Source organism: Rhinolophus sinicus, linkage group LG09, assembly GCF_036562045.2.
Source record: "Rhinolophus sinicus isolate RSC01 linkage group LG09, ASM3656204v1, whole genome shotgun sequence".
NCBI classification, from domain to species: domain Eukaryota; kingdom Metazoa; phylum Chordata; class Mammalia; order Chiroptera; family Rhinolophidae; genus Rhinolophus; species Rhinolophus sinicus.
This window is the reverse complement of record NC_133758.1, coordinates 108,812,697-108,836,573: the sequence shown is the minus strand read 5'-3', so window position 1 is coordinate 108,836,573 and position 23,877 is coordinate 108,812,697. Positions and strand designations below refer to the sequence as shown.

Genomic DNA, 23,877 nt, shown 5'->3' with positions numbered 1-23,877 from the left:
GTTAGTTTAAAAAGGCTTCTCTCCCCTTTCCCTCCCAATTAAAACCTCAAATCAACAGTAAGTTGTTATGAGTCTCGGGGGGAAAAAGAACAGGAAATGTCTGTATAGATAAAGGAAGCCTGTAAAACATAGATGATGGTTGTAATTTTAGGAATTCCACTACAAATGGCATCAAGTTGAGCTCTAATTTTAAAATAATAGAGGCCACAGCATAGGGCAAACCCCTTTCCTCCTGCCCTACCCCTGCAACCACATACTCACTGCGTCGGATCTCTGCCCACCCAACCCATATCCAAAATAATAATAATAATAATAATAATAATAATAATAGAGGCCAGAAAACTTACATGTTAGTTTTTAAATGGTTTTTTCCCTTTTAGTGTACTAAATTTACCTATTTTATGATTCTTTGGTATTCAAGTGATTGTTATGAAAGTCAACTTAGGATAGAAGAATCATTTTCTATGATGGGTCAGAGAACCCTATGAAAAAGAAACAATTGCTTTCAATACATATTAAAATATACTTTCAGTTCCAAAGCCTCACCTCTACAGGGGAAGAGGAAGAAGAGTTGAGAAAGAAGAAGCAATAAGCAGAAACAGAGAGGAAGGGAGAGGGAGAAAAATAGAAGAGAAAGGAGGAAATGGAAACAGGAGAATAAAGAGGTTGTAAAAATTTGGGTTCTATAGGTTTTGAGGGGGCTATTTGTCAAGGTCATTTGTATAGTTCTTCCAGGGGGAGATACCAACAGTCTTCTCCATCCTTTTGCTATTTAGGTGAGCTCATTAACTTGTTCACACGTCTTCCGCTGCCCAGACCCCAGGAAGAACAGCCTTTGGCATGGGGGACACCAGGCCCTCTAGGTGTGGAGATGTAGCACCCAGGTCTAACGTTAGCAGTAAGATTTCGGTGGGTGAATACTTCCCCTCTCCTCCACCACTTACTGCAGTGCATGGGTGGAGAAGGCATTCCCTGAGCTGGGGGTCCCATCTTGCCCACCATTTGCTGCTCTGGGACTGGCGCTCTACCGGCTACTGAGTCCACAGGGCTTAGATCCTGACAGAGGACTACGTATGTGGGGAGTCTGACAGACAGAGAGTGACTGAGACAGCTATCTTCAGCTCCCTTTCTTTCTTTTTGAGATTGTGGTCCAGCAAGAATATACCCTTCTAGGTTTTTATAATTTGGGAGGAGGAAATTTTAATTAAATCAATATTTATTGAACACATACTATGTGATGGGCATTAGAGACGTCAGTCCCTATCTCCTTGAGGTTCCCGTTGCAGTGAGGAGGCAGTAAGACTCCCTCATTGGCACCATACTTTGTATCCCTCCACCCACAGCAAATATAGTCACACTTCCAATACGCACTCTGACACCTGTTCCCTCCCAGATTTTCCCTCTCCTGGCACCAACTCCAGCAAGCAAGAGTCTTTCCTTGTCCCTGGGCTGGTCTTCAAATCCCTTAAAATCCTGCCTCCACTACCAAGTGGTTTTATCTTATTTAACAGTTAAGCAAGGAATCCATGACATGTACTGCCACTGGGTGCTAAGCTCATAGGTCAGAAATTTGGGATAAATAAAAAAGGAAGTCTTTGATGACCAGGAAATGAAAAAATCTGAAAGGTACTTGTTGCATTTCCTCACTTTTTAAAAGACTTTTATTTTTTTTAAATTACACACATTATTTCACTTTAACAGCCCTCATGCAAGCAAAACAAAACAAAGCAAAACATTTGTTCACCTTTCAACCCAGGACAGGATCTTTCGCAAGAAGGGGAGTGCCCTGTAGGCTCCTGGGAGGAAGTGCATTCTCTGGGTTTCTGTATGGCAGCCTCTTTCCCTAGCTCTCCTCCTAGTTCTGAGCTTGCCAGGCCTGCCTGTGCAGGAAGCTGAACCCATTCTTCTCCCTCGTGTGAAATCAGGAACTGGCTGTAAAAGTGTGTTCCTTCCAGATGCCTCCTCCACCTTCATCACCTTCTGAGCTGGTCTTAAAACTTTCTCGGAGACTCTACGGCTGCACTGTTGAAAGAAATGCCTGGGGACCTTCCAGGAGAACTCTCTTCCCACCTCACTATGGCTCCTGGGTAAACCTGCCAGTCCATCGCCTGGGCTGTCCCTGGCTCGTGCTCACTGGCAGAGCACTGATCTTTCTCAGCTGTAACTACCTCCCACCCCAGGGACCCCATCTTGGGATAATGGCAGCCCCATCCCCGGCCAGCGCTCCGCGTAGGAAGTGCTTGTGACTTGATCGTGGGCAGTAAAAGTGAGTGAAAAGAGTGGCAGAAAGTCCTGTTTTCTTGCTCTTCAAATGGCACTTATGAAAAGAGTAATGTTTGCATCTGGACATGGAACGCGGCCTGATGGCAGTCATCTTGTTAGTGGCTTTGCCTGAGGATAAAATTCACCTGCTTCCATGGCAGGGTGGAGAGATGGAAAGGAGGTGGGTCCTTGATGATGAGGGTCAGTTTTCAGGAGGAGGAAAGTGACAGGACGAGAAATTCATGCTGTGGATTTATTTATTCATTTTTTTTAAAGATTTTTATTGGGGAAGGGGAACAGGACTTTATTGGGGAACAGTGTGTACCTCTAGGACTTTTTTCCAAGTCAAGTTGTTGTCCTTTCAATCTTAGTTGTGGAGGGCGCAGCTCAGCTCCAGGTCCAGTTCCCGTTTCTAGCTGCAGGGGGCACAGCCCACCATCCCTTGCGGGAGTCGAACCAGCAACCTTGTGGTTGAGGACGCGCTCCAACCAACTGAGCCATTTGGGAGCTCAGCGGCCGCTCAGCTCAAGGTGCCATGTTCAATCTTAGTTGCAGGGGGCGGAGCCCACCATCCCTTATGGGACTCGGGACTCATGGAATTGAACTGGCAGCCTTGTGGTTGAGAGCCCACTGGCCCATGTGGGAATCGAACCGGCAGCCTTCCCTTCGGAGTTAGGAGCATGGAACTCTAACTGCCTGAGCCACTTGGCCGGCCTATTTATTCATTTTTAATGAAACTTGTTATCCTAAGATAATTATAGATTCCCATGCAGTTGGGAGAAACAACAGAGAAACCCAGTGTACCCTGCACCCAGTTTTCCCCAGTTGTGTCACTTTGCAAAGCTATAACATAATATCACAACCAGACCTCTGACATCGATACAATGCACTCATCTTTCTGATGTCACCAGTTTTACATGTACGTGTATGTGTACGTGCGTATGTTTGCTCTACGCGATTTTTTTCACACACGTAGGTGTGTGGATTCACCGCAGGTGAGCTACATAACAGTTGGGATTCATGTCTTTAAGGAACTTTGAAACTCCTCTGCCCCTTTGGCATCTCATCTGGTGCTTTTCCAACTGTGTTCCTTGGGGAGTCCGTGGAGTTCCACCTTCTGCTTCACTTCAGTTGGAGCAGGTCCACGGTACGTATTGTATAGTTTGGGCTTCATCATAAGCCTTCATCGGGAGAATGAATTCCTACCTTAAAAACCAAACAAGAACGGAACTGATAAAAACAAAATGGATAAAAGGTAAAAATGGCTTCGATATTCAAATAATGTTAGTTGGATAGAGCATTGTATTTTTTCAAGGCACTTTCTAGTCTGCTGTCTCTCTTAAGTCTTCAAACAGCTCTGATTGACTAAACGAATGAACAAAGGAAACAAACACGTCCCTCCAGTAGCTGAGGGAGTCTAAGCTAGGCGCTGGCACGGAGGAGGGAGCCGGGCGGTGGGAGAAGGTGCCCTGCAGTTCCTTGGGGAAACCTCTGCACCCCTCAGCTGGGAGGGGCGGCAGACTCCCTGACGTGCTCCCCATTCCCCGTTTGGCCAGATCCCACCAAGAACGGAAAACTAAATCCTTTTTGTCAGAGGACTGGGTTGTTCTAGGACAGGTGATTTCAGCATTTTGCCACACAGTATCACTGTAGCTGGGAAGCTCTGTTGTATACGATGGATCCTTTCATGTGCGTCACCTGTCATGCGACAGGGCTTCTGATGAATTCCATGAAATCTCATAGGCTTTACCAAGGAAATTTACAAAGCAAGAATGAACAGGAAAAGAGGAGAGATGGGACAAGGTTCTCTGCTGGACACTCCAAGGGTGGATACTTCCGAAAAGGGAACTTTTGTCCCCTTGCTGCTCTCCTTCTTATAGGGCAAGAGTGCGAACGACTTAGTCGGTGGGGGTATAATCAGACTTCTAGGTATCATCCAGTCTTCACAGGAGTTACCTGGCAGAGCCTGCTGTCCAGGACTGGGGTCTGTGGAAGGGAGAAACTGGTCCCTTGTGAAGTTTGGGTGTAACCCCTCCTGTGGGGAGGAGGTGAGGAACCCACATCCCAGCTGGCTTGTTGTCCAAGCAACCCAGAATGAGCCACCTACGTCAATTTTTTACAATCCTGATGGTGGTACCACGAGTCTCATTCATCTTTATATCCCCAGCACTTAGCACAGAGCCCAGCATATGACAAGTCTATGAATAATGCCTCATGATTTAATGAATCAATGTATTTTTGTGCCAATGGAAACAACTGATTTTGTTCTTGCTGGTGAAATGAGAGGGAGGCTAATAATAAACGTTGCTGCCTACATCTCTTGAATCCGTGGGAGTCTGTCTGCATGCTCTGTCTGTGCTGTGGTGAAACCTCTTTGAAGAATCCACAACCCTATGAGAAGGTTCCCACTCAAGCAAGATCTGCTTCTACGGAATCCCTGCCCTTCCCTTGCTGCTCTGGCAAATAAGGGAGTGTCTGGGGTCTGAGACACTCACTGAAGATGGCAGCAGCTCTGGAATGTCCGCTCCTCCAAGGATCTTTCCAAATCTTCAGTACTCTGAATGAGACACTGAGTACAAAGGGAAGTTAGCCACTGTTTGTACATTTTTTATGAAAATAATTTGAAAAATTTCATCCCTTAAACAGTTTTCTCTGGGACAGTATGTTCTAATCCATTTCCTACTGAAAACCCCTTTTAATATGATTCCCATCCGCGCCGCCCACCCCCAGAATCCCCGTTTTGAAAGATTTTGTTTATAAGCAAAAATACTTGTTAAATAATGATGACTAGTTTCTTCCCAAGAGGAAACCAGAGAGGCAAGGTCTTTTTTTTCCCTTCTAACAAAAAGTCATCCTTGAAGTTTTGAGTAAACAGTTATTTTTAAGCTTCCTGAAAAACTCAAACTAGCTGGAGGAATTCTCCCCAGCCCCCTCCAATGGTGGTTTTTACTTTCCTAAACTGCTAGGCCACTAGGTTTGAAACTCCTGTTCCAGAGGGTACAGGGCAAACAGCATAAAAATGAACAAAAGCCTGTGACTTCTGGGTCTTTTGCTATCAATTTACCTCCTTACTGGTAAGGAGGGTGGCAGCTATGCCTGCCTCAAGCTCTCCCTGACCACTAGGCGTCCTGCTGAGTGATGAGATTTTTGTCTGCCAAACAGGCAGAGGCCAGACTTGACCCCCGCTTCTCCGTAACATGACGTCACACGAGAAATGTTGAGGAGCAAGCTGGCGTATCCAGCCCTCTCACCTAAGGAGCTGTCCCTTTGATATGTAGAATAAGTCACTTGTCTGCCACCATGGTTTTGCTTGAGCAGTGGTATGAAGTTGTTACTTTAGGAAGGGGAAACATTCTCAAGCAAAAGCATAATAAAGCAGTGACACTATTTTCTAAAAGAGAATTTTTATTACCTTTATTAATCCTCAGAGCACTTTTGGGGGAAAGATTAAAGTAGGAGTTTGGAAATCTGACCTTGGCTGGTGTAAGAATAGAGAATCTGGTACTTTTTCATTTCCCATTCAGGTTCTCGGGGTACCAGGAAGCACTTTGCTCATTTCTCTCCTCCATGTAGCTCTCCTGAATGCCCAGCTTCAGTGCCCGAGCCTCCCTGCCAAGGATCCTGCTGGCGCATTCAGCTGCCATTCAAAGAAACAGCCCTCCACACTGCCTCACGCTGGGAAGTCTGTCTTACAGCATAAAACAGGTGGAAGGACATTCTGCCTTTAGAGATCTGCTGGCATGTTTTCTACGTCTATCGCCCGAAGCCAAGAATGACAAAAATCTTTTGTGTATGTTTGGGGGTGGGAAAGAGCAAATATGACTGTGCATAGCAGTGAACTCACTGTTTGGACAAGATTCCCAGGACAGCTGTTGCGTCTTAGGCAGCAATGGCTCTCACACTTGGCTCTGTTGCTAGGAGGGATGGATAGAAACTTGGGACGAGTCATTTAAAAACTTATGCTGTTGAATTACGAATTTAAAAAATTGTAATACCGTTGAATATATCACAGATCAACTTGAAGACTGAATATTTGCCAATAACGTAATAAGGAAGTACAATGAGCATATTAATCAACTAGGGTTATGTTTAAACTTCCAGTTCCATTTTAAATATCTTCTGTTTTTCAGTAAAGTCATTAGTATCCGGTGGCAAAAATTTGATCTGACACAAGATGAGTGATTTGTAGCTACAGTCAAGACAGGATTATCTTTCTGATATGTTGACAATCTCATTTATACTAATAAGTTAACTTCACATGGAACTACCAATTCTAACTTATGAATTTGCCCACTGTTTGTTCTCAGCCGAAAACTTGCAACTATGTTTAATTTTCAGTCTTGACACATGCATGTACATATACATAAATAATCTTTTTAATTTTTTGTATAAAGAAAAACATTATATTAATATTCAATTGCCAGTTATTTATACTAAAATGTACACTTTAGTGGAAGATAAAAATGTCACTAATTGAAATGTTATTCCTGGAAAATAAAGTCTCAACATAAAGTTATATAAATCTCAACACCGTCAGTTAAATTTCCTCAAGATTCCTTAGACTTTATTAATGTGCATCCGTTTTTAAAAAATAGTTGCGTGTTTTTGCCTTCATCTTTTCCTTTTGGTAGAACATATCCAGACCAATAATAGGAGATACAATCGTCCCCAATTCAGAATGGGTTTAACATGGGCCTTATTGATACAGTTAATGATCCTGCATCACCAGCAAAGCACAGAATTAAAATTGACCTGGGCTTAATTTGACTTCCATTTTAATTTGATTAGCTGACCGTAGTGGGAAAGTTGCACCCACGGTATGAGCCATCTGGCCTGCCCTATAGCTGTTCGCCCTGACCACTCACTGCCTGGGCTTACCTACTGCGTCTCTTCTCCTTTCCCATCACTGCCTCCACCTCCCTGAGTCAAAGCCCAGCATGGCCTCATGCGGGACTGGCCTGTTCTGCCCAGCAGCTGACACTCATCTGTGCCAGCCTCTCTGTCATTCCTGGTGCCTGGACAGGCCCAGCAGCCTCTGCCAGTTTTAATGTCTAACCCACGCCTCAACCACGCCTGTGGTGCCTTCTTCTGCCATCACATTTTCTCCAACACTCTTGCTTTCTGCCTGTCTTGGCAGCGCTCGGCTCAGCAGCTGGCACTTACATGCCCCCACATGCTGACAGAGCCAAACCACATGGTGAACTCTTGGCCCCACCAAGCTGACTTTGGTCCTTCCTCTGACCCTTTGGATATGGCAGTGGCACCTGATCTTCCTGGGACACCAGTCTGGGCTTTCTCCTCTTTCTCTGAGAGCTCTGTCTCCCTTTGCCGCCTCGGGGGGAGCACCCCCCTCCTTCCTGCTCTGGAACTACAGTAGTGCTGGTGCCTCTTGCTTCACGCTGCCTTCTCGTTACTGCCTCTGAGTAGGGCCAGCTGGGCAGGTCCCCAGGCCTGGCCCAGATTCACCTGGATGCTCTTGTTACCACCTGCTTATCTACCCTCCACAGTTGCAGCACTTTTGGATAGGTTGACAGTGTTGCTTCTGTTCACCTGCTGAAGGCAAAATACGCCTACAGATCAGAGCAGATGCGACTAAATGTAAGTGGGGAAAATGAAACTAACTGGGGAAAGAGTTATGGGAAAGGAGATGGGAGGAGAGAGTCTAAGCAGAGTTATTAATAGGAGGAAATAAAAATGAATAGGAGTGACATGGAAGACTTCAGGGGTTGGGAGCGTGAGGGAGAGATGGTGAGCCTAAGAGAGTTATACTTGACCGTGTTACCCTACCTACTCAGAGCCCTGCCATTTGACAAATAACAAGCCTTACACGCTTAATGGCTGTATTTTAACAACCTACCCTATTTAATGAATAAATAGCCTAGAAGAATTAATATTTAATCCCATGGGGTCCAGCCACTGCAGAGTCTCATTCAAAAAAACACAAGTGTAATCCCAGAAACCTTGGGAAATAATGATGCTTCTGCAGTGGGTGTGGCTGCAGCCATTTGGATCGCATTCTGGAACTATCCTTGTTTTCACAGGGGAGCTAGTTCCACTGACATGTGTGATAGCCAGAAGAGGGATTTGACCCTCTCTAAGGATAGATGATGACCTGCCTGGGATTTAGCGTTTTGTGTGGATTTATCTTCTCGTGGTAAAATGATAGCTGAGATTAACCTTCCTCCTTGATCAACAATCAGATTCTTTATTCCTCTCTCTTTCCGCAGAGAACTCTGTGAATTACATGATATAAAACCATTCCCCATTCTGGGATCCAAGATCCCACGTTACTTCTTCTTCACCTATTTGAAAATGTTTAAAATTATATATTCTGACTCATGACTGTATTTTTTCCTCATAAGGTGAACTTGATATTTAAATGCTACTTCCTCACTGGGAGTTCTGTCATCGACACCATTCTGTTTTTAGTTACTCTATTTATAGTTTGTAGAATCAAAAATGTTCTCTCTCTAATTTCATTGCTATTTGAATTAAAATGTTTTTCTTCTGATTCCACCATTCATTAGTTTCCCCACGCAGATAAGTAAATCAGTTACACAGCTAGTTTACTAAATATCACTGATTACTAGCTCAAGTATATAATTATATTCACATTTAGGGGCACCTCTAACTCTGAATCATTTATGTTAGATTTCTGAATTTCCTTTCCACTGATGGAATGATGCAGGGATACAGTAGAATTTTAAAACAATGACTCTCATTCAAAAATCATACATTCAACCTAGCAAATGAAAGGGACAGAAAAAAAAAAAGCTATGGGGATAAGAGATTGCAAAAGGAACCAAGAACACACAGGAAAGTGATAGGTTTGGGGTAGAAAAATTACACTAAAAGAAGGCAGCATGGAGAGAAAGTTTGTCGTAAACGCACGAAATGGAAATGTAATGACATCTAGAACTATACATTGAGGTCAAGTTTCTAAGTTATGATCGGTCCCAAGGTGTAGATCTGTGAACGCAGGCTGAGTTAGCCCTAAAGGTCTCTTATCCCGAGGTCAAGTCTACATCTTTGTGAGTTGTTCCTGTCTCTTTCTTCCATTCACCAGCCCTTACCAGAACACAGTGACATCTTTTAGAGGTAAAGCTACCAGCAATGTTGCTTTCTACCTTTCCAAATGGAGAACATTCTATATTCCTGTCCAATGGTAACTTTGTTTTTCTGTTTTTCCTTGAATTACGGTAGGACTCTGAAGTTGATAGCTATGAAAATAGCCAAGATGTCACCAATGAAGAATTTTTGGTTTTGATTAAAACATTGAAATAGGAAATGATGAGATGTTAACGGAAAAGAGCTTTCCCCTTCCTCTCCTTGGCAAATCAAATGCCCAGTTGTCAAAGAACAGGAGAAAATATTGCATTCATGAGCGGAATTGCTTCTAAATTCCAGAATGTAAATGCTGCATTCTGTAAATAAAGCCTCGCTCATCTCCTGTTTTCACTGGAAACTTCCATCATCATAGCAAGTAGAATGAAGCAGTGGAGACACCCGGTGGCTAAGATGTTTAACCGCAGAAACAGTGCATTTCGCGGCGCATTTGTCTGTTTCCTGTTTTACTGTTAAGTATGTTTCCTCTTGAAAATACGGTATTAAGTACCTCTATGAAGAAATTTAATAATGCGATGGTAAATACAAGATCCATAACTTGAATACCACGCTGAAATTTGGTCTTCAGGTAAAAGACTGAAGAATTTGTGAGAAAGCAACTTTTAAAAATAAAAGATAACCATTCAATTCTTAATTAGGTTTTTAAAAATTTTAGGGTTTTTTTCTTTCTTAAACATGATAGTATGTTCCTTTTTGTCAGTACCAATTTTGATTTCAAAAAAAAGATTCTTTATAGAGATTAAAACTTAAAATATGAAATTAACTTAAAGCCTGAAAATGTCTCCGACTTCACCCAAATTGTCAATAAACATAATACATTAATATTTCAAAATTCAAGGGCTTATGAAGAGAACTGGTTTTCTTATAAAATGTATGTTTTATTTAAAAAATAAAAAACGCCCAAACTGAAAGTAATGCCAACAAGTCTTGATGCTGAATCAAAGGACACACGAGCTTTTAAAAGTTAAAAATAATTTTTGCCTTATCAAAAAACAAATTCATGTAGAAAATGTTGAAAATATAGGCAAACAAAAAGAAGTAAAATCCTCACCACAATTCCACTATTAATACCTTGGTTTACATATTAATATTTTCAGAAATTATTTTTATATATAGGTTATATAATTTTTAAGTGAAAAGGGATATTTTACTGAACATGGTTTTTGCAATTTGTTTTTCACTTTCTGTCATGAATAATTTCTACCTCAACACATATTTATCTATGCATAATTCTTTAAAAGCTGTATAGTATTCCAATTATGGTTATGTTGTACTTTATTTAACCAAACTCTTTATTCTGGATTTTCAGTTTTCATTGTTTGCTCTTATAAACAATGACTTAAAATCATCCCTACATCTTTTTTAAACTTAGGAAGACCTATGTAAAGTGAATAACAGAGTAGGTATGTGCTGTTATATTTTACAACAGTTTCATAATTGTGAAATATAACACAGACAAAAGTACATTCAACGTACATATACATTTTAGCAAACAGAAAGTAAACAACAGTGTCTCCACCACCCAACTCAGCTATAAAACATCACTGGCCCCCCAGAATATATGCCCAACCCTTCTGGATTATAGTCCTCTTGTAAAATTTTGATGTGCATTATCAAATTGCCCCCCCTCGTGCACCCCCAGAAATGTGGTATTCATTGATACTCCTGCAAGCAGTAATCAGTTGTCCATCTGAGAGAATGACCAGGAAGTAACTGCAATCTGTTGGTCTGTAGACTTAGTTAAAAATCAGGTCGAATCACACAGAATGGCACATTGGCACGTTGATAGTACTAACATTGTACCTTGGATTCCTATACAGTGTTTGAAAGTAAATGCAGTTTTGAATTTCAGTTCGCTGTGCCTGTGATATTTCACAGTACTAGGCATCTGGGGAAACCCCGCCCACCCAAGCAGGAGTTAACACAAGTGGGTTAAGCCTATTTGGGTCTCATTAGAACAGGAATGGGCTGTAGTTCATAAATGTTTTCTCAGTTTCTTGTCCTTTCCCTTGGGTTGATCACTTCTCAGAGTCAGACTGATCAGAGCTGGGCTTTGATGTGGGTTTAAGAGGAAAGGGGCCCGTGAGCCAAAGGCAGCACAGCTGACTTGATGGTATGGGGCTTGGGTCTCCAAACTAGATGTATGAATGTATAAGATACACGATGTATGTGAATCGTGTAGGTATACACCTCAGACACTTAGAATTCATTGCCCTTCATCAGCCCATATATACCAATTAAAAAGGAAGTTAGTCTTTTTCCTATAGAAAAAAATAGTCTGATATCTCTGATTGGCTTGACAATGAGGATTGGCTTTGATAAGTAATTTAAAGGACAGATATATGTCATGAAATAAATAAGTGAAATCTGTAGCTCTGAGATCTTTATGAAAATATGTTTTGAGCCTTTGGTAATGGCAAAGGTGTACTGAAATGAACAAATCTGCAGTTTCCCTTTTCGTTGTCTACTGGGTGAACCAAGTTGCTTCCGAGTAAGAGGAAGATGGCACAATGAATAATGATCTGATGTCTTGTTATAGGCTTTTATGACAATACCCTGGACATTAAGAAAGTGAGTGACTCCACCAACCGGCTCGCCAGAAGTGATGTAGTAGTTTTATTTAAAAATGCCACTATTTGTAAAATACCAGGAACAATATCCTTTTGTAACTCTTTAAACTCATGATGAAAAACTTTACATGTCAACTTAAAAATGCATGAAGGGGTTTGAGTTTTAAAAAATTCTTTTGGAGGTATCAGGACAAAAATGTTTGAACGATACTATTTTAGTCACCAAGACCCACCTACAGCCAGTTGCAAAGGACATTTCTATGAGATTTGGCCTTTCTTCTCCCTTCCCTTACCCTGCTCCTCCTTTCTCTGCCCTTTCTTTTTTCCCTTTCTCTTCCCTTTGTTCTCCTCCTCCTCCTTCTCTTCTTTATCTTTCTCCGCTTTCATCATTCTCCTCATCAAACAACTCTCATTTATTGAGGGCTTGCTATTAATATATGCCAGGCACTGTACTAAGCAGTCTGCATGCGTCACTATCCCCATTTTATAGTCAAAGGTATTAACACTCCCCGAGGTTAAGTTCTTGCCCAAGATTATATAGGTGATGAGCGATAGAGCCACGTTGGAGCACAGGGTTGGTCTGATTCCAGAGCCTAAGCTCTTAGCCATTGCTACTCTGTTCAGCAGTGGGGTTTGGGTAATGAAGAGCGTGCCTGGCTAGCCTTGACTTCTGCATGTGTGTATTCTCTGGGGGTCTAAGTGAATGGACAGAATTCAAGTGTTCAAGATCCTGGGTCCCAGGCATCGCTTACATTCTTCTCGCCAAAGATAAGACTAGTAATCTAAAAGGGGAAAAATGAATTCCTACAGAAGGCAAGTATTTGAAGGTGCTCAGCTGTCTTCCCTCCCCTGCAAATTCTTCTTTCCTCATTTTTTATGATTGTCCCCAATTAAAACCTAATCAACTCTAGGAAGGGTAGTGATTTGAATCCTGGAATTTTTGTATTCTTTCCATCTCCTGCTTCGTAGCTTTTGATAAGAAACAGGTTAGAAAGAACATGGACAGTGGTGGGTGTGTCTGCGAGAAAGGAGGAAGAAGGATACAGAAAAGGGGAGATAACAGCAAGAAAGTAAAACTTCACAATCTTAAATAAGGTCAAGTCTACATTTACACTTATAAATGTGAAGAAGTCTAGAAACAATACAGTAAAATGCATATAATATATATATTTTGTTTGTCTACCAATAGCCCTTCTAAGGAAATCACCTCTCTTCAAGTCCATGGCTCCTAGCAGGGCTGTCAGTCAGGGTGCCTTGCTCTTCACCCTCAGGGTCAGCATGTGACCAAGATGAGCCAATTAGAGTATTGTATCTTCACGGACATAATAATTGCTCCAGGGCAGGCATCAGAGTCAAGCAAGGGTAATCAGAATCCTTGAATGAGATCTGACATAAAGAAGCCATAAGTCTTAAAGACGTAGGCTTGAGATCTCCAGTGGCCATTTTTCCTACTATAGAAAAAGCCCCCCAAGGAATGATACCAATATATCAACGGGAAATAAGCAAAGAATGGGAAAAGAACTGAATCTAGCCATGCCTTCTTGATAGCTTATTATCACATGCAACAAAATGAACTAAATGACATTTTTGGCAAATTTCAAAATGTTAGATGACCACACATTTTATATTAACAGCTGGAATAAAGTAAGTTAAAATAAATAATGCCAAATTCTTACTCTCATTTCAAACTTATTTTCCATTGGTTTAAAAATATAATGGCCAATGTATATCAAGGGTGACACACTATTCAGGTCCATTCTCCTGGGAATATGTTGCAAGAATATGGGCAAAGCCTACCAAGATGTTTATAGAAGTATTATTTTTAATAATGAAAAACTGTGAACTCATATATCTAATACTTGAGAAATAAAATTATGGCATGTTGATATAGTATTATATTTTGAAACTCTAGCACTGATAAATATCAGTATGTGGAAATAAAAAAGTAGTCAAATAGAAATAAAACGAATTGACAAAAACACTTTTAAGTGAAAAAGGAATTTCGAAAATTGTGTATGCATATTATTGTTACGTTATAAAACTATATATACACATGAATTCATTATAAATATGCATACGTATATAATGAAAATTGGAAGACATAAAAAATAAAGTTGCCAACTTAGGATGGTGAGGTTATAAAAATTAGACTATAATGTCTTATAAAGTTAAAAAGTAAGTTTTAAATAAAAGAAAATCATAGCTGATAAAAAAATCCTATGAAATAGCAATTTAAAAATTGTTTTTGTTGATAATAAGTCAAAATGAGACCATGTGTCCAAAATGGAAGTTTCTATGGGGATTTTGAAAAAACTGGAGGGGAACAAAGATCATCTCACACATGAAACTGAGAAAAAGTACCAATTTATGCTGAGCTTTCTTTTCCTTCTTTAAGCTTATCTACTTTCGTAGGTTCCTTGGTATCCTCGCAAGTGTAGATGGTTTGTAAGGAGAGTGCCTCAAAATTTTCCTTTCCTGAAATGTTACTATGTAAGCTGCAATTTGGAGCAAAAGTGAATTGAAAATGCTTATGTTAACGAAAGAATGACTTTCATAGACACAAAATAAAAAGCTATAAGCGTTAAAAAATAGCTATAAGCATACAGTAATTATAGCAGATTCCACTCATGTGTAATAGTAAATAATAGATTAAAATACTGAGTTTGACTGAGGAGTTAGCAGGAAAATGCCTGTGGTATCGCCACTCATTAAATGACAGGAAAAAGTATAAGAGATAAGAATCAAGTACTATGCTGAAATTCCTGAGGTGGTTTTTCTGGATAAATAACAAGGAAATCTATAGTTAATTGGGGATTTTGCTTTTAGCTACCTGAGATTCCTAGCAGATATCTGATGAGTGACGTCCCCTCATTACTTCTGAACTTTGTCCCTGCGGTGATTCTGTAGTCTTTTTGCTAACCTCATGGTATATCTCCTCAATATGGGCCAGATTTCTACCCTGAGGTTCTCCCAGACACTCTACCGTCTATTATTGAACACCTGAAAGAGCACATAGATGGTAACACAAAAACCCTATAGAAGCGGAGCTAGACGTGGTGTTAAATAGAAACAAATAGGAACTAAAATTCGTGGGCTTTTGTATCAACAGCTCTATCACTTATTAACTGGGTGACCCTGGACACATTATTTAATTTCTCTTCTCTGCAAAATACGTATTATCATTTAGTCGATAATATTTTTTTGTTTTTATACAGCAGGGATTGTGCTGGGCAATACTGATAAAAATATGGTTAAGGCATAATATTTAGCCTCAGGGAGCTCAGTAATGAGGAAGACAGACTTATCAGGAGGCAATTATCTCATGGTAAATGCAACAGATCTCATTTGGAAGCATTGAGAAAACATCTAAGGAATGGGGCAGGGTGAGTCTGAAAGTGGGGGCTTAGGGTTTATCGTGAAGAGATGCAGAGATCTCTACATAAAAGCACCTAGCATACTCCACATTTGTAATAGGCCCTCTGCTAATGTTAAGTTGCTTTGTCCTCGTTCTGGAGTGATCTTAGTTACAAATTCTTGCAACAGAACTGAGCATTTTGCACTGGGCTACATCAAAGTTGTGAAACATAAACCCCTTCGGGAAGATAAAAATCCTGCATTCTTTAAGAATGAGTGTGACAAACACTACTTAAGAAGCTGTCCTGTGACTCTCGAAAGCCTGGAATTTAACAACTTTTCTTAGTCAAAGCTAGCTTGCTATTTCAGACTCAACCTAGTTTATAAACCCTAGGGATTCATGAAGAGTAATACACAAAGAAAAAAAAAAACTAAGAAGGGGAAAAAATGTGAACTCAGCTAAGATATTTCTCAAGAACTTTGGCCTTTTCTCTTGTCCGGTTATGTAACTATTGTAAAAATTTTATATGTGTTTTGGGAAATATTTTTCAAGGTAAGATAACAAGCACAAAATCTTTGGATGGATGGATGGATGGATGGATGGATGGATGGATGGATGGATGGACGAATGAAATGGGTTTCTAGTGTACAGCATTTGAAGTCCTTGGCTTAACTGGCATTCCAGTCGGACCTGTCAACTACGTATTTTGCTAATCCCAGATCTGCCCTCAGAATCTTAGCACAGTTGGTTAGGAAGACACCACCAACATAAAGGAACTGCTGTAGTTCTAGAAGGGAAGGGGTGGGATGGTGGAGAGTGTAACGCAGGGTGAGGCTGTCTGTCTGTAAGGGCAAAGTGAGAACAGGCACTAACAAGGTTGACGTGCACGCGCAGCAGTGTGAGGTCATGACGTGCACGCGCAGCAGTGTGAGGTCATCTCAGCTCCTTCGCACAGCTCGGGACTCTATAGTGGCAGAACTAAGCATGTCAGCTGGGCTTGAGGAAAGGCAGTGCATGGGGTTTTAATGAACATACGATCTGGGGGAAACGTGAGGAAAACTTGGAAAAGGCTGAGGGAAGGAGGAATCATGTCAAATTACTGTCTGCCTTTTGCGAATTGCCCCCAGCCCACTTTATCTCTCAGATCACATAGTTTCCCTCCCCTTCCTGCTCTGCTTTGGCTGAGACATAAACTGGCTGGGTTACAGAGGGCCTGGGGGCACTTCCCTACACTCTAATTTGTCTCAGAGTCCTTTACGGGCTTGTCTCACATTCTCCAGTTAAACTGCAAACTCCTTGAAAGCAAGTACACCTTACCATTCTCTCTGTCCTATATGAGACTGACTGGCACTAATATCGTTCCTGTAAATGCTGGACATTGTTTTTACAGTTGAACTAAGACTGCATGTGCCTCTGCATGGACCTTCTCATGGAATGTTGCAGGGGGTGGGTGGGAGTGTAGGTAACATGACACAACTGAACCTTTCTATCTGCCCTTGGATTCCTTTACCTACATCATGCCAGGAAAGCTCTCGTATCTTAGCTGTATTAAATGCAGGGCACGTTGAAATCCAGGTTTCAGTCAATCACCCAATAAATGGTGAGAGCCACCATCAGCTTCATGAACCAACACATTAAATCCGGAATCTCTAGTAAGTGCACTCATATTGATTAATTTGGCCCCATCTCATGTCATGTTTCATCCTCCTGCATCTAACACTCTTAGAATATACTCCCACGCATGTTCCCGATTTCTGCTAACATATAGTAAGAGTTTTGCAATTACTTTGGTATGTAAACGATTTCTTCCTGGGTCATAGTGTGTACTTGTCCCGTGAAATTGCTGAGATTTAACTTTAGTTCTAGGTCTAGTGGCAATAGGGGGTGGTTCAGGTGGGTCTTGAGAATAAAGATCCCCTTTTAAGGAATATGCCCCGGTGAGGTTATCACAGAGTTTTAAGCAAAGGAAGGCTACTCTCCAGGCCAGCTGCTTTCACTAATAGACGAGGCCTAGAGTGACTTGGAGTTTCAAGGTTGTCAGTGTCATCTGGGTCCAACCAGATGCCCCTTTTCCAATTTTCAGGATGCCATTCAGTATCCTAACTTCCATAGGAAAATTTGATGGGACTATGAATTCCATTATTGCTATAATTGAGCTACTCTTAAAGTTTTGCTCTTGATTTGCAATAATATTACCCTTGTGTCTGCAAGAACTAAATAATTCTTTTATAGCTGTCATGGAAGCGTTCTGGCCTTAGGCTGTGACACGAGTTAAGAGTTGTGAGTTAGGCTGTGTTAAGAGTTGAGAGTTAGGCTGTGACTCAAGACATGAGCTTGTCAGTTTCTTTCTCCAAGTGCTAATGTGCACTCAGAAGCATCTATGTCCTTTGTCCTTACAGACATCTTAGCTGCCATGATGGTCAAGTGCAGCAACCACTCAGGCAATGCCCTACTTCCGTTGGCATGTCATCACAGCCAACCGCAGATGATAGTCTGATTAATTGTACTGCCCTCATCTCCTTTCCCCTGGGGGAGGAGCTCAGCTAAAAGGCACGGCCAAAGCGATTTTCAAATTCTTTGTGTGTCTATCTCCTGGTACCTGTACTGATACCAATTCTGTATCAGTCAGGGTCCGATCCGGAGACAGAAATCAAACACTAAGGAGATGGCTAGTATAAGGAGCGAAGAAAATTTTAAAGAATACGGGAACACCAGATACAGGGCTCATCTATTGCCATTCAGCTGAGATAGACCCTCATTGAAGAAGCCCAGTGACTAAGGCTCATTTGACATCAGAGACATCTGCTGAGTGTGTAAAGCTGACTAAGGGCTGCGAGAGGAAGCTGCTCATGGAGGGTGTTTTACTGGCAGTCCTCCACTTGAGGGGCTCCCTGGAGAAGGTGTTCATGGAAGTGGCTACACACGGCTGGCCACTGGGCACCGCTGGAAATGGGAGCTGCAGAGGCCACATGTACTATACCAGGCTGCCTAAAGGAGCACGCGACACTACTTAGAGAAATCCCTTCGTCCTCCAGTGTCCTTCCAGTGCCTCCACTGACAAAGATTAAGTTCATGACAGCTGAAAAAGGAGAAATATTTACAGAATTGTTCTCTATTATCACAAAGCAGGCAATGAAGTGTTCTTGGACCCTTGAGGCAATAACTTGACTCAATAACACATTTCCTTTAACTGGGAAAACCTTAGAGTGAGGACTGGATTTTATTGGGGCTCTGAAAGTTGTTACAAATGGCCCCTGCGAGGAGCTGATAAAAACCCTGGCCTCTCCCTCTAGGTAAATGCACATGTGTACATATGTATAGCCTTGTAGATGATTCAGAGTAAGTCTCTGAAGCCAGATTCAGAAACCCTGGATTGGGCCAATGACTATTCTCCGGGCTCAATATAGTGATTATTCTTTACTTCATTTGAATGTAGAGTAGCAAATTTAATATCCACAAACTCAACTAAACTGTATTTGCTTTTAGCAACAAAGATAAACATTTGAGAAATATAGCCAGTAGTGTTAGACAGTTCTATTTTGGGGGGGAGGAAATGGGTGAAAGATCTCTGGCAGAGAGAGGCTGAATGCCAGCGGGGGTCTCTCCTATGACCTGCTGTGCTTTGGCAAAGTACATTACGGTAGCTGGCCTCCAACGTGACACCAACGGTCCTTACCACCACCCGGTATTCATGCTCATATGCTCTCCTCCCACATTGACTCAGGCCTGGGTTTTGTGACCAATAGAGCACAGTGTAGGTGACAGTGTATGATTTCCGAGACTAAGTCATGAATGGCATTACCGCTTTTGTGTTGGCCTCTTGGATTCCTCATTCTGGGGTAATCCGGCAGCCATGTTGTGAGAAACTCAAGCAGTCCTGTGGAGAGACCCATATGGGGAGGGACGGAGACTTCACACCCATCCCCAGCCCAAACTGGCAGCCTTATGGGTGAGCCACCTTGGAAGTAGATCCTCCAGTCCCAATCAAGCCGTCAGATAACTGAATGCCATCTGAAACCCTGAATGCAATTTCATGAGAGATTCAAACCAGAACCACCAGCTAAGCTGCTTCCAATATTCTGATCCACAGTTTTGGGTAATTTGTTTTTCAGCAATAGATAAGACATACACTTAGGTCAAAATTCTTTACACAGTGAAAAATATAAGGATTTTCCCCCTTACCCCCTTCTCTGGTCATTTAAAGAAGTCAGGGTAGCTATTTCACTATATATATATATATACACACACACACACATACACACACACATATATATATATATAAAGTGAAATATATATAGTGAAATTTATATATATATATATATATATATATATATATATATTAAGCATTATCATAAATGTTACTAAAATGAATCATCAGAGAAATAAGAAACTTCTGAGTTAGGCAAAAAAATCACTCTAGGTACTGACAAGATATATAGTTTCTGCAAAGCAGGATATCCAGCTGCTAAACCAGCTTATGAAGATTTCTATTAATACAGAACTTAACAGAAATAACAGGTGTGTCCTTATGAAGACTATTCTAGGAAATGACAACGTGTCTAAATGCTCATTGTTTACCATAATCGATGAGGGATATACAAAATAGTATGGGCAAAGGTGAATCAGTATTCTGAGTGCTCTGGAAGCTATGCTTGAGGATGGCTGAAGGGTCTGGGCCTGTTTAGTCGGGAGACTACAGAGAGAGAGCATTTAATAGTTATATATTTAAAGGGCTGGCACGTGGAATAAGAGTTCTATTTTGGATTGATCATGAGGAGAAAACTGGCTTAATGCGAAATTATAGGAATGCAGATTATAATTCCCTTATAACAACCATATCTGTTTAACAACAGGTCACGCTGTAGTGAAAACTATGGCACTCCCTCTCCTTGGAAGGGTTGAAGCCAAAATCCAGATGATCTCCTGAAAGCCTTTTCCTTCCAAGTGTGTCTTGTTATGCATGAATATCTTTAAATAGGAAAGTTGAGTGTAATGAGAAGAGTGTGCATTATAGAGGAATTAGAACTCTATTTGAAAGTTAACTGTGTGACTTTGGGCAAGACACTTAGCATTTCCAGGCTTCACTACCTCTCAAGGCTGTTCTAAGAATTCATTAGATGACACATCATTCAAATCAACCATTTGCCATTTAATACATGTGTGGTTTTCTTCCTTCCGTTTTCTACTACATGCTTTATAATCAAACATCTGAAACCAATTAAGATTTTGAGAGTGCAATGTTGAAACGAGCTAATTTTCCTAAGCTTCAAGTGTAAGATTTCTTTTTTTTTTTTTTACAGTAAACGTGATTAATATTTGATTAGATGCTTTGTGGCCCAGCATCTTAAAAAAAAAAAAAAAAAGGAAAAGACAAGTTTGCTGTGAGTAGAAATAGAAGGATTCAGAAGCCAGATGGCCACCACCATCTTTGAAATTTGCAACTGCAAGATCATCACCTGATGACAAGTCTTACCTCCCAAGAGTTGTCAAAAACAAAAAGAAACAAAAAAACCCAGAGGCCCCAAACCATATTATTCAACATCAATAAAGTATTTGATCTTCCTGAAAGGTATTCCAAACTTCAGTAAGAAAATCTCAGTAACGAGCACTTTCTTTAAAATTTTAAGAGAAACTGGAATCTCACAGAATGAGTCAATATATGCTTTTCTACCTGTCCTTTCCACCCCAAAGATGAAAATAATTGGAAATAAATAAACATCCCGCAAATACTGTAAATCAATTTTTATTATTTACAAATAATTTTCTTCAAATTTGTTTTACTTTGTTAACAAAGAATGCTATCCCATGGGCAGATCACCGTGAATTACTGAACTAGCCCCTTAGATTACGTGTCCTGAATAGTTAATATTCTTAAAGTAGATCTCATCTTAAGAATCACAAATCCTTTATTATCTATTAGCATCATACTCTTAAGCAATTCTCATTAGAGGCTGTCTTTAAGTAACAAATGGTCACTGAGACATGCAATAGTTATGTCACATTTCCATTTCTTATTTGCAACATGTACAAAGATTTAAATAGGCAGCACAAGGCTCATGACCTCTGAGTAACTGCTATCTTGTATCCCCTCCATGTTATCTATTTTTCCAACCCCAGATTCCTAAGCACTATCAGTGTTCTGGGGACCACTCTTTCATACATTGTTCTATACACATAGATACATAATTTAATAAAAATGGGATCATATTTACATACTGTGTTTTTATGGTGGCCAAGTTCAGCCGCATCAAAAGCATTTTCAGGTATTTAATTCAGGTGGCTGTAAAGTAAAAAAAAAACAAAAGGCCATTTTTGTCGGATACTGTATCATCTTTATACCTATGTTTCTATATTTTGAATGTTCTTTGTTTTTAAATGTTTTTGTCCGTGTTAGTGAACCTTTGATGGACTCTGCTTTAAATAGTCCTTATCACAGTGAAGTGCACATTCTATCTTAATATTAATAATGATTAACGTTTATCTCATTAATAATGTACATTTCACAGTGCCAGGTGAGATAACCATATTACTGTAAGAGATTCCCGGGAGTCTGAGTGACAAGCATAAGTGACAAGAGCTGTAGGTTTGGGTGGTGGTGACTGTGGAGATTTCCTGGCTTAAATAGGAATTAGACAAAAAAGAAGTCTTAGACCTGACAGCTTAGGACTTACATGGTGGCACGATGACGCCTTAAAGGACCCAGCCTCTTTGAACTGTTCTCTGCAATCCTTGGAATGCTGGTCTTTGTTCTCCTGTTTGTTGCTTCTTGACCGAACTGTGGCTGCTACACCTTCGGCATCACATTCCTCCAGGAAGAAAGACAGGTGTAGGGCAGGGACGAGCTTTGATCTGCAGAAAACGTCCATCTAAGAGCTTTCCTGGAAGCCCCAGTAGCAACTTCAACTTTCATCTCATTGGCTAGAACTATATCAAATGGCTGCCCCTAGACATGAGAGAGTCTAAAAAAGTATTTTCAGTTAGAATTAAGGTTCCATTAGGATGACTAGATACCAGGCAGAAAAGGACCAGGAGACTTCTGCTACAGAAAACCTGAGCAAGCTGTCCTTATTCCATGACAAGAAATACAGGGGACTGCACTGTTATTTCAGAAGAGCACTGAGAGGGCGTAGCTAAGCTAGGGCAGGTGTTGTCATGCAGGGTCGCTAGTCCTGCTCCCGCATAAGAACGCAGGACATGGTGAGGCCAAAAAGGAACACCCAGAGCCATAGATAGGGGAGTCACACCACTATATTCTCGCTGGTGGCTGGGGTGGGGACACAAGGAGCAAACATCTGCCAGTACCCCAACAAGGGGTCTGCACCCCAGTCTCGCTGGTGGCCTAATGAGACACAGGAAATAGGATCAAAACGATCCGCAATCCACCCTCCGCTTCTTTGCCTGCCAACCAACCAACTCCCTAGCTCAGCCACGACAGTTACGTCAGTGGCTAATGGCTACTGGTTACAGCTGATGGCCAACTACTACCCGAGCCAGCTCCTTTCCCTGTGAGGCCGAGAGCCTAGAAACCATTCTCTGGGACTCTGTCCCCACAGTGTCCTACACAAAGAATGAGGTAAAGGAAGAGAGGGTGGAAAGGATCCTGCTGCGTGAGCTGTTGAGAGGAGGAAGCGCCTATTGTCACTGACCCAGTGGTAGCGAACCTTCACTAACCCTTCTGCAGCTGAGAGAGAAAGAGACCAGCTCCCCCAAACGCCCTATATAATCTGCTTGCATTCTTCTTTACGTGGAAGCCTGGAGCTGTAAAAATGCACATCTGACAAACTAACTTGGTGTACTGGCTCCTAAACCAGAGCAGAAAATGGAGTGTCAGTCAGCTTTGGGCAGTGGACTTAACCTTTGTGTTACCACGTATAAGCAAAAAAAAAAAACAACAGAAAAATAACGCTACCATCCCGATTCCTTTCCCACTATACTGCACACAGTAGGTGCTCAGGAAACACTTGTCAATTTTTGTGAAGACTAAGAGTAAAGAAATGCAAAGTAACGTTTATTTGAGCGATTGCCACACGACAGGACTGTACCACATGGCTTCCATACGTAGCTCATTTTACTCATCAGCACTCAGGTAGGCATGACCGGCTCCATCCAGAAAAGTAAACTGAAGCTCAGAAAGGTCAGCCGGGATCACATATGTAGAGGCAGATTTCAGGTTTATCTTGGAGGCATTTGCTCCTGCAATGTACCCCACGGTCTCTGCTCCGCCAAAGCTTCTGATACCATGCTTTGCAGACAGTCGACACCAGACATGTCGAGCGGAAGTTGGATGCAGAATCAGGAAGGATGCTAACTTTTGCATAGACAACTCTTAGGAGGGAGGAACGCTTCCCAAATCTTCAGGGTGTGGTCAAAACAGGAAATGCTAACTCCAGCTACGCTCGTGGTGAGGCCTGAGTGCGGCGGGGGGTTGGGGACGGCGACACGTCGGGCCGAGCGAACGATCAGACCAGGCGGGCTTCCCCGCACCCGAGAGGCCCGGGGGTTACCAGGAACTCGGGCCCGGAGGGCCACGCGTCAGGTCGGGCCGCGCGTGACGCACTTCCGGCC

General features: G+C 41.6%; 2 long non-coding RNA genes across 4 annotated transcripts in view; one reads left to right on the top strand and one right to left on the bottom strand.

Annotated features, from left to right (window-relative positions):
• LOC141573222 (uncharacterized) overlaps positions 1–6,655 on the top strand; it is a 50,092-nt gene extending 43,437 nt beyond the window's left edge. Inside the window, exons 3-4 of one of the 3 annotated variants that reach the window (XR_012498929.1) lie at positions 3,294–3,409; positions 5,787–6,655. This is a non-coding gene — a long non-coding RNA (uncharacterized LOC141573222). Of the gene's footprint in view, positions 1–3,238; positions 3,410–5,786 lie in introns of all 3 variants that reach the window. The other 2 variants (XR_012498928.1, XR_012498930.1) reach the window with 2 other exon arrangements.
• LOC109444731 (uncharacterized) lies at positions 1,639–23,789 on the bottom strand. The gene is made up of 4 exons (XR_002136933.2): positions 21,984–23,789; positions 21,529–21,592; positions 4,758–4,831; positions 1,639–3,468 (listed from the first exon to the last, which is right to left on the bottom strand). It is a non-coding gene; the product is annotated as an uncharacterized LOC109444731 (long non-coding RNA).
• Between the last annotated feature and the right edge of the window lie 88 nt (positions 23,790–23,877).